Genomic DNA, 12,259 nt, shown 5'->3' with positions numbered 1-12,259 from the left:
AACAAACAATACGTAGACACCGTTGACGGTAAACTAACTACGTTGCGGGCTGAGTATGATGTTCACGTGGGCGCGTTTGCAAGATTTCGAAGAAACTATCAAAAAACTGGTGAGATCGTTGATAAGTTCTTTGGAACTCCTCCAGTCGTCGATATGAAACTCGTTGATATCAAGACCGACATTGACACGATCAAACGAACACAGCAGGATATCGTATCGGGTATTCCTGAGATCGTTAACAAAATCAGTTTGATTAAAGTCCCCGTTACATTTACTCCCGGGCATATCACCAACATCGTATTCACGGTATCATCGGGATTCGCAACATGGTCCCGACAAAATAATACTATCAAATACACAGCAACGGTCACTGGCGTGTACAGGTTGTCTGTGTTTTCCGCCGCTAAATTTGAAATCTTCACAACATATCCTTGGAGACATTCCACCGATAAGTATTCCGGGGTTGTAACTATAATACTAAACAGCGGAACCGAAGAAATATTTATACTTGAAGCCGCAGACAAGAAATTAACCGCAACATCTTACTGGTGGTGTTTGGAATTCGTCGCAGAAACGCCTCAATTGGTTACCGCGTAATTGAATAATGAAATCATCATCAACGACAACATTGAAATCCGAAGGATTTCCAGATGCCCAACAATATCGATATGATCAGGTACGCGAATGGCAATCAACGTTAAAAAACACCATTGACAGATGCGCAACAAAAATAAAAAAATACAAACGGCGTGTAACTGTGTTAGACACAATAGTGTATTCGGTATCCGCGGTAGTTGCATCCACGGGTGTGCTATTGTCTGCGCTGACACCAGTAACTTCTGCAATCGCGATCACAATCACAATTTCTGCCTCAACGACGATCGCAGGAGTTGCTAACATCATCGCGAAAAAAAATCCTCGTGCGCGATAACAAAATTACACGAGTATACGCGGGTGGCCAACGCGGCCAACAGCGCCTACTCGAAATTGTCCTCGTTGATATCATCCAGCGTAGACGACAGCAACATATCAGATTCCGAATTCACGCTGATGTCCGGTATATACAACGATTACGAGCGCGCAGCGAATACTGAAACCGCAAACGGTTTTCATTTGAAAACGATGAAGATAAATAATGACGGAGATACTTCAAGAGATAGCCGCAAATACAACTCCGGTAAGGACCACAATGATATCAATATCTTCGACGCAACCAGAATTCAATGTTAATTTTCCAACTGCAATTCCAGTAAGTGAAATCGCGTTGGCACAATTACGAGTATATCACAGTTGGCCCAACATCAGGTCGACATCATTTCACGGACAATCGCCGAATAATTCATTTGTATTTTCATATCAGAATAGCGCTGACGGCACACCAGATTGGAATACTATCATACTTCCTACTGGGAGTTATCAGATCGAAGAAATCAACAAGGAAATACAGCGTCAAATAAAACGTGTCACCGGAAAAGAATCAAAGATCAGCATAACAGCACACGAGCCAACGCTGTCAACGATCATCGAAATCTCAACGCCGGGTTACCACGTAGACATTTATAACAGTTCAATCAGAACAGTATTAGGATGGCCTAAAAATCCACCACCAACACCACCGATACCACCTGCACCCGAAAAGTCTGATTACATGACTGACGCGCAGTCATATCACACAATTACACCGCAATACAAACAACGTCTTGATGAGATCCGCAACGATAATTTACAGGGTAGGATTTTTCCTGTCGCGCGCGGTGTCGATATCATATTTAATTTTACTCGTGAAGACGACGCAACACGGGTGCGTGTTGGAGTTGTTATGAATCTGAACGACATCGTTGAGTACCTGAAGGGTATCAGTGACGCGCATGGAACGCACCGAGGGTATCTACGGCAACACTTCCAAGAACATATATCCACGGTGAGCACCGCGATGACAAGTTCACGCGAAGAAATTATTAAACAAATTGAGATATTAAATCAACTTGCCTCAGATATGGAGTATATCAACAAGCACGTGGTTCAGGCGGTAATCACTAGCACATCCCCCGATAAACAAAAATTTCTGAGCAAGTACTCGCTGACCGAAGCTGAACTGCCGAATTTTAAATTACCAGGATATGTTTCCCCGGTCATCTTGCGAAAATTCGTCACTGATATCGTCGATGAATACTTCGATGACATACTTGCACAACACAAACGAATACTACCAGAACCCGTTATCTTAGCACACAATAATTCCACAGCGAGCGATGGCCGGCATATTTCTCCGGGCATCGTAGCAATCACTGATGTCGTCGCGGTCAATCTTGTATGTGATGTCATCGATGGCAGTTACAACATAGACACGACAACATCGAATCAAGCCCAGCAAGGGTTTATACTGTATTCATTTACTCCTAGAGAGCCACCTGGATTTTTGATTGTGCAAGAGCCAATCAATCCAGTATCGTTGCGGTGTCATAATCCGACGCTGACAAGGATGAATTTTAAAGTCACTGACCAGCAACATAGACTGTTGGACCTGCGTGGGGAGACTGTTAGTATTAATCTGCTGGTAAAATCTTAAGATTTTCATCGTGAAACGATTTCCATCGTAAAAATACAAAGTATTTTTCAAGGACTTTCAATTAATAATATCATATCATAATAATGTCCAAAAAATCTTCGAATTAGCAACAGTATGATGATGATGATGAAAATCTCTCTGACAGTTCTGACGTTAGCGTGGAAACACAGCGTGATTGTGAATCTGAAACACAAAGTGTTTCCAGTGATTCTGACAGTGATTTTGTTGTCGGTGATGAAGATCTCTCTGAAAACGCTAGCGTTTCCGACAGTGATTTCGCTGACAACGACGACGACGACGATGATAGCACTGTGGGAAACGCTAACGACATCACCATCAGCGACAGCACTGTCATAATAAATTATATTAAATGAACGCGAAAATAATAGTATGTATCAACACGTGAAATGTTCCATCGTTGACAAAAGCGCGCTTGAAGAATTCATCCGAAAAATATTTACCGGAAATCATCCCCCGGGCGTTGTTAAAATAATCATCGATAAACACGGCAATGATGACTTTTTACTGACAGATTTTCAGCTGAAGCAACTCCGCGAAAACAATATCACGATGATTACTTGTGATGCAGACCAAATCCTCAATGTTGCTCACTCGTGCATTTCACGGGATCATCTCGATAAGATCCTGCAGTGAAAATCCTTTAGGATTTTTAAAAATGTCAAAGACAGTTCCATCCTAAAAAATCTTCGATTTTTTCAAGGATTTTTAAAAATGTCAAAGACATTTCCATCCTGAAATTCGAAGAATTTCAAAAATATTTTACTTTATATATATTTTTTTTACCACTGACCAGCGTCGTGGATTCATGGGGGTATTTGCTAGTAAAATTTAACAAAACAGACCAAAGTCGCGAATTTTGTGGGGTATTTTGCTATGAAAACCAACGAAATCGGACAGTTGCATAATTTACACAGTAAAAAAAAATATTACTTTTTTTTTACTTTCGATTTCACTTCCAAGTATTTGACGAAGTCAAGGTGAGGTATTTACTTCCCGTTGACTTCGTGAATGACTTCGTCATCCGTGACAAAGCTATCATTGACTTCAAAATCCGAAGGATTTTCACCCTTGACTTCATCAGCGGACATACAATGCTTTAATTTCCGGACCCGATTGTTAATTATCTTTTTAGTTTCATACTCGGCTGCCAGTGCCAGCCTGATCTTTTCGATTGCACGAGACAGTGGAACAAATTCATTTATTTGTGTCTCCGCTACGCTGGCTAGCGATTTATACAAATTATTTTGGATCATCTTTATGAATCGATATTGAGCAGGAAGAATATAACGCCCTGCGCGTTTAGCTTCGTATAATGATTCAAAATCAGACAGAATAGTTTCAACATTTAGTAATATATTAAATCCTTGTTTTTCTAATTTTTTAATAGCATCAATCACATTATTGATATTTTCTTGATTCATATTTATATATATTTTTAAATCTTTAAATATTTATAAATATTTAAAGAAATAAAAAAACATCACATCTCCTTTGAGTCTCTAGGGTGTCTTATGACATCCTACCAAACTCAGGAGGGGCGGAAACACTACCCCCGATTGAGCTCCTAAACTGCCAAATAACAGTCTAGAAAGCCCAGAGGGTGTGTTTGCGAAACGACGAGACATTCCCCATTTGTGAACCTCCTAGCTTACCATTTGATATGCTAGCAAGGCTCATATGGGGATAATACATAACATATAACTTATCCTAGGGACGGTACAAACATATAGTATTTACAGTAGAAGCTATTTACAGCAGCAGTTGTATTTACAGCTGTAGAAGCTATTTACAGCAGTTGTATTTTACAATTGTATATATAACTTATCGGACGGTACAAACACAATGCGGGGTTATAATTCTACATCCAACAAGTTGCACACGTACCCCCTGAAATCAACCCTGTTTCCGGGTAAAAGGTTACCCCGAAACGGGGCGATAACGGAGAACGTGTGCAACTTCGTTGGGTTTCGAAACCCCAATATAGTATTAGGACGATATTGTATATAAACTGACTGATACTTAAAAGTTCAGAAATAGCTCAGCGTGAATTGTTTAAAACGTATTTTCTTAAATATTATCGTGTGGAAACTACAGATGAGCCATAAACCCGAACAAGTGTAATAAAATAACGATATTGTCTGTGAAAAAAAAAGATAAATACACGTTTGCTTTGATAAAATCCGGAAGATAAAATCATTCTTGCGCTGTCACCTTGACTTGTCAAGGGGAAAAACAAGGGAAGTTATTTACTTCCTTGTGCAGAAAATCGTCTGCTCGTACCTGTAGAGTGTTATAGGGCGCTGTCATCCTTGACAAAGTCACCTTGACAGCGTCAAGGGGGAAATAATTGTATCATTGACTTGAAAAATCCTTCGGATTTTCACGCTGTCACTGCAGAGTTATCTCCGTTGGAAAATTATCTCGATTACAGTAAATTACCTAACAATAACGAAATATAATTTTCTGATTATTATATGTTTTTGACAACGCGGAATTGGTAATATTTTCTGCAACTTTTCTTACTGAAGCCCCACAGATACCAAATACTTGCCAGCTGAGGTCATTGAGCGAAATATTATTTCTTCATTTGTATTTAAGTTTATGGAAACAACCTTCTTGGCTCTTTTATTGTTACAGCCAGTATTACCAGCTTTGCAATTTTCGCTCTGCGTCACAGCTCTTAAATTAGATAAATTATTATCAAGTTTATTTCCATCAATGTGATCAATTACAAGACCGTCTTTGATTATCCCAAAGAAACACTCGAGCACGAACTTGTGGTTATGATAGTGCTTCCCGCCAGCAACTTTAAAATGGAGATAACCAGAATTATTAACAGCACCAACTGGTTTTTTCAACCTGCTATTTCTGACTATTCCCTGTCGTGATGCTTCGTAATTCTTGATTGTGGGATGTGGGACAAATTCTTGATTCATTTATATAATAATATATTTGTCTAATTTATAATTTGTCTGAAAACCTAGTTATATAATCACTCTCGGATTTTAGCGCGTCTCCGTTATTTTTTTTATGGTAATATCGCTTGAGTTCACGGTATCGTTTTCCCCCACACCCCGCACATAATTGTGTTTTACCTCTGACACCAATGCCACATCGCAGGCAACGAATAGGTCCTGTGCTTCCTCGTTTGATGCTCTGTATATGTTCACCGCAGAATTCCTTCCTACAGGGCTTACCACAGACTGTTACAGATCCAACTTTTAACCATCTGCAGTTGTTCATTGTATATACAATATTTTCTTATTTAAATATTTGTCTTAAATATAACATGGAGGAGTTTTCGAGGTTATCCGCAGTTGGCACCGGGAGATTCGATCTTGACAGGCTAAACCCCGATTCACGACGACGGCATCTAACTGATCTGTTCGATATTATCAACGAGGGTAAGAAAGAATTCCGCGACGACGGCGCATCTCATGTATGGTCGACATTTAAAATTATCCGCGACGAGGACATCATCGATGCTACAATGACTGATGCCCGAGCAAAAACAATTATTGATTATATTCATCAACGTGAAAAGAAATACTTTTTCAGAATAAAATTTATTGTCAACGTCGACGATACGTGGATTATCCGTGACAAACTCGACCCTGTTCTTGCTAACGGAAAGACCGCTCTGTTAAGCAGCAATTGTAAACCAGGAATGCTCACCGGGATTGATATACCATATTACGCTCGAGCGTATCCTGTAACCGCAGTCATTTATGGAATATATCCTGTAAAAAAACCAAAAATTGATAAACTCGCTCCGATGCGATTTGGAAACGCAAGCGTTTCTACGCTGAATTGTGTAGCCGAGCGAGTAATGGAACATTTTAAAAACACAAAACGAGGAAACGGTTTAACCGACCTGCGACGTAAAAAAATAACATCATGGGGTGAATCGGTTAAAGATACCGGGGCAACAATAAATGATGTTGCTGCGCTATCAAGTAAATTAAAATACTCAATAACAGTAAAAACACTAACCGGGGAAATATTATACAGTTCGAAGCATTATAAAAAGTCAGGAACACCGATTGAAATTATTGATCATAATTCGCACGCGTGGACTGATGCGGTTACAATATTTCCACGAGACCGTGTTGTCAAGTTTTATCGTGGAAATATATACGAGGTTATTTACGCGCTGAGTAAAACCGACCCTGTGTCGGTGTGGTTATTTAGGAGCTCGGAAGATGGCGACTATAATCAATTTATGAGACCCAACGGAGAATTATACAGAACAGAATCGTTGCACCAACAAAAGAAAAAACTCGCAAAAATGTATATGAGAGATACTAGCGATGAGCAATTATTGGTTGATTGTTTTACAGTTCCAAGTGTTGCCGCTCACGCCGCCAGAGAAAGAAATTCGTGGAGACCAACCCGAAGTCAGTTTCTTTCGGATATACAATTAAGTTGTGTCGAGTATGGTCATGGCGGGTTGTGGAATACCCGATATGACTACCGGGACATGATTTCCGTGGATATGATTGCCTGCTACCCAGAAAGCTTTCTCGGGAACGGCGAGTGCCGCGAATACTTTGCGCGGTTTGGACACCCCACGAACTCGATGACACGAGTCGCCGTAAACGGCGTTTTACCCGACGCTGACCTGACAGGATTTGCTCGTGTGACTTCGTTTGAATTTGCTGCGGGACTTCATCCGTGCTGTTATGTTTGGTTTGGCAGACACTTCGTCGAAAAGCGCTGGGTACCAATAGTGTTATTGCGATACATGCTTGACAGCGGCATACTGGTATCGTTGACTGTCAGCGAAGCAATCATATGTTATCGACCGCAGACATCAGTTTGGTTACCAACACCAGAACGTGTAACTCTCGATGAAGTTATCGAAGAATGGACACAAGCACGTCCAGAAACTCCTATTGATGCTATCCGCGAAGGAGCTCCTGAAATTCTCAAGATTAGGCTCAAAAACAGTGAAATCACAGCGAAAGATCTTGGACGAAGAATAATCGGTAAATTTACTCAGGGTGCAGAATTTGATCATAAAATGCATCACTCGCGGTTGATTATCGATGAAGCTGAATTGGATTTTATAATCGCCGACGCGGTTGCCAGAGACATATTTTGTAACAGGGAGGATGTGTTCTTGTCCGACGGGAAAAAGTTGGGCACAATTGTAAGTTATATCGACGGAGAATCGCCTCAATACACACATTTGAGATCTTCAATGCTGGCTTATGTTTCTATAAATTTGTTATCGATGGTAAATCGATTTCCTGGCCGTTACCATACTGGTATGGCAGTCAGAGTTGCCACGGATTCATTTTACATCGACAAGAAATATTCAGAATCACTGACCGATATAATGAAATTCTGCGGCGGAGATGAATGGGGTTCGTGGAGAATAAAAGCCGAGATGTTGCACGAGTATTGTGAATCCGCTGATGTTGCAATCGAGGACGATTATTATAAATCAACAATGCCAGAAATATCTTCCGCACCGTCTGTGGATGATCCAATCACCAGACATAAAACTGTTTATTTGAACGGGCCGGGAGGGTCTGGTAAAACAACTCGAGCGATTGAATTATTTCGGAATTCAGATATGATTGTGCTAACACCTACACACAGACTTGCCAGAGAGATGAAACAGCGAGGAGTCAATTCTTGTACTTATCACAGCTTTTTCAAATACAGCGGCGGTACGTGGACGCCAGATCGAATGGGAACAAAATATATCAATGATATAATAATTTGGGATGAGATATGTACGGTACCGCTGGAAACGTTAAAAACATTTCTTGATTGGCTGTTAACGAAAAATACTGCAGTCGTTATGTGCGGCGATCACGGTCAACCACCTCCGTTTGTCGGCGCATCTCCGCATGATTGGCTGAGGAATTTTGTTGATTATCACGAAGAAGTGCCTGATGATTACCGAGCACTTGATGAAACGCTGAAAGAATTTAAAACACTAATCAGGCTACAACCGAATAAAATTCAATGTGAAATTATGCGCGAGATGATTCCTGAAACTTCGATGAGTGACTTTTTACGCGTGTGGAAACCAGACGATTTGATAGTGGCAAGTAGAAAGATAGTCAGAGACACACTTCAACAACAGCTATTTCGGTTACAAAAAATAAAGTTTCCAATGCTGCCAACGCCGTTATGTTATAGACCAACTGATACGCGGTTACAAAATATAGATGTTGATATTCCAGGAAAGACAGAGAAACAGAATTTAGTATTGAATGATATTGTGCTAGTTGACATCGATGCTGTTGAGGATGCACTAGCGATGAATAAATCCCCGTGGACGCTAGGATACGCAATGACAATTCATTGTTCTCAAGGACTGACTATCTCTGATACAACTGTCTGGATCATTGATGATCGAATCGAATGGTCAAACTTAGTCTACTTGGCGGTGTCCAGAGTCAGAAGAATATCTCAACTGCGAAGAATTGTCTTGGAAAATGCTTCGGATTTTAAATCAAACGCTGATAAAAACAATGAAAACAACAGCATCACCGATGGTAATGTAATAAGAAAAAAACTCGCCGGTTACAAACAGAGTGACAAAAAAAATAATCGCGATTTTGATCTTGATGTTGACTTCGTCGTTTCGCTGAAACAACAACAGAATAATCACTGCGTGAGCTGTAATTGTATAATGCTATGGCAGTATTCGAATAAAAATTCAAGACAATTTACCGTAGATAGAAAAGATAACAGTCGCGGTCATACACGTGATAATGTCATGTTGACCTGTCTTGAGTGTAATCGACGTCGGGGTGCCAGCGCTAGTTAAGTCACTTCAGTGATTTTGGCGGCAATTGTGTGTCCTCGGGAATTACCTGAAGTTGCTCACGGGTGAATCCGCGTTGAGGAGCAGTTGAATCCAACCTGTAGATTGCTGGTCTGCCAGTGGATCTTGTCACGGTGGATATCTTATGTGTGGTAACACTCCAAATGGGATCAGTCGCTCTTCGTTTACCACCTTCAAGTTCGCCTGGTTCATATAAATATCTTACAGTAACATTACCCAGTATCGGCTGTGCTGAAGAATCACGTCGTACGGGTATATATTTTTGAAAAACACCTTGTGTTTTTGTGATCGCGATGGAAGGTTTCATGTTGGTTGTTCGAGTTATTTCATTATTTAGCGCAGCTATCACGCTTGGTAATCTTGCAACCCATTCGCGCGATCTCGTATCTTGAATGAATTCCTTCGCGTATTGATATCCAAATAATCTTTCGGCGAGTGTTTGATTAAATCTCTCAACGATTGCCTGATCACGGTGAATTTCAGTGTGTCCTCGTCGTATGGTGACGTTATGTTGTTTCATCAACGATGATACTGCACCTTGAAATTCTTTGCCAGGATCAACTTGTAGCAGATGTGGCCATCGCAGATGTCCTCGCCGATAAATTCTTTCAAACGCAGAAGCAACCTCAGATGATGTTTTAGTCGTTAACGGTTCCGCATCTTTGTATCTACTGGCAACATCAACTATGGTTAACGCGTACTTGTATGTGCGTCTTCGGATAGTATCATGTGGCAGAAATAATATATCAGCTTGATGAACCTCATTTGGCACACTAACATCGAAATGCGCAAAGTGAATTTGTTTAGGACGCGGTAGATAAATTTGCCATATTGCCTGTCGGGATAACCAATTTTTGGCAACCGCGCGTGTTACTGATGCCGCGCTGGCAAGTTTATCAATTGCTGCGTTACCTCTCCAGTATCCGCTTGGGGAATAATAAATCGACTCCATTATATACCAGTACCTAACGCTAATTTACCTTTCATTGCAGTTTTTATCAACCAAGACGCTAACCTTTCTTTGAAAGATTTATCAGGGATGGCATTTAACGCGTGAATTAATTTCACGTCCGCGAGATGGCGCTGTTGCAAATCCTTGCTTCGGTAAGCTACATCATGAGCATGGCACGCTGCATCGATAGCGTTTATCGGATACTCACCGGGTTTTGGTTGATCCTGAGCATCAAGTCTGATATCAAGTCGGGTTCCTGGACCACAGTAATTATATCCTGGAAGATGTTTATCTCCTGGATATTTAGCCCACAGAGCTCCTGGCAGCGCTGTTAACTTGGCTGCGATATCACCTCCGCTTTTTTTTTAATAAATCTAAATTTTTTGTGCCGCATCGTTCACACTTACCCGTGAGCGCTTGTCGATTATTTTTTGTTGTAATTGTTGTCGTATCCGTAGTTGGGGTACGTGCTGGGCATTTCACATAATATAAATCCATATTATTTTATGATATATCTAATGGAAATCACTGACTTTTCCGCGACAAAGCGACGAGAGCCAATGAAGCATAACTCAGTGCTACCAAATTCTGTTCGAATGATTATCATAGGCCCATCTGGGTCGGGTAAAACACAGCTGTTGTTGAATTTGATAATGAAGTGGATGAAGTGGGATAAATTATATTTGATAACCCCGTCTGTGGACGATCAGCGGTGTTATCAAGTGCTAAAAGATTTTAACGAAAGTGCAAAATCAATAATGGAAAATCAAAGTGATTTTCACGAAGATGTTATTGATTTTATAACTGACATCGAAGAAGCTCCATCCGTCGACGACATTGATGGATCAATTAACAACCTAGTTGTGTACGACGATGTGATGTTGGATAAACAAAAAAATCCAGCCAGAATATTCTCCCGTGGTCAACACAAAAACACTGATGTCATTTATGTGACACAACGTTATACACAAATTCCAAAAGTGATCAGAGATAATTGTAACGTTCTTGCGGTGTTTAACGGAGTTGACGCACACACGCTGAGAAATATTCACCAAACCTGGTGCAGTGGTGACATGGACCTCAATAAATTTAAAAATTTCTTTAGTCATGCTCAACGAAAACCACACGGGTTTGTAACGATAAATTTACATGATCCTCGGACACGATACCGAGTTGGGTTAGATACATTTTTTAACTAAAAATCCTAAAATGATTAGCAGCAGAGGGACTGAGCCACCAACGTCGTCGTCGACGTCACCCCGCGAAGAAACTATTTTTTATAGCGAGTTATCGCTGTCGAAATAACCCTTCTAGCCAGAAAAGAGGATTTAGTCATTATAGTTTCTGGCTGGAAGGGTTTATTTTGCGAAATAAGACCTTCTATCGGAAAGGTTTTTGATAGATGGTCCTATTTGACTTTAAGGTTGGTGGGCTCAGTCCCTCTGCTGCTCCAGTGCAAGCTTATATCCAACCATTCGATCCATATATCAGCCTAGTGTAAGCTTATATCCAACCAGTCCATCCATATATCAGCCCAGTGCAAGCTTATCTCCATCCATTCGATCCATATATCAGCCCAGTGCAAGATTATATCCAACCAATCCATCCATGGATCAGCCCAGTGCAAGCTTATATCCAACCAATCGATCGATCCATGGATCAGCTCAGTACAAGCTTATATCCAACCAATCGATCAATCCATAGATCAGACAAGTGCAAGCTTATATCCAACCAATCGATCGCCAAAATTGTACAGACATTTGCTTGACCAATGTGAAAGAATGTTCAATACATTATATATAGTTGTGCTCTATGTAGATGATGCTCATAATATGTTCCTACAAGAATATATGAAGTCATTCATTCATTCATTCATTCATTCATTCAGTCATATAATACGTGTTAGAGA

The sequence above is a fragment of the Sinohyriopsis cumingii genome, chromosome 16 (genome assembly GCF_028554795.1).
Source record: "Sinohyriopsis cumingii isolate HCF-2022 chromosome 16, ASM2855479v2, whole genome shotgun sequence".
In the NCBI taxonomy this organism is placed as follows: Eukaryota; Metazoa; Mollusca; class Bivalvia; order Unionida; family Unionidae; genus Sinohyriopsis; species Sinohyriopsis cumingii.
Note: the sequence above shows the minus strand (reverse complement) of the source record.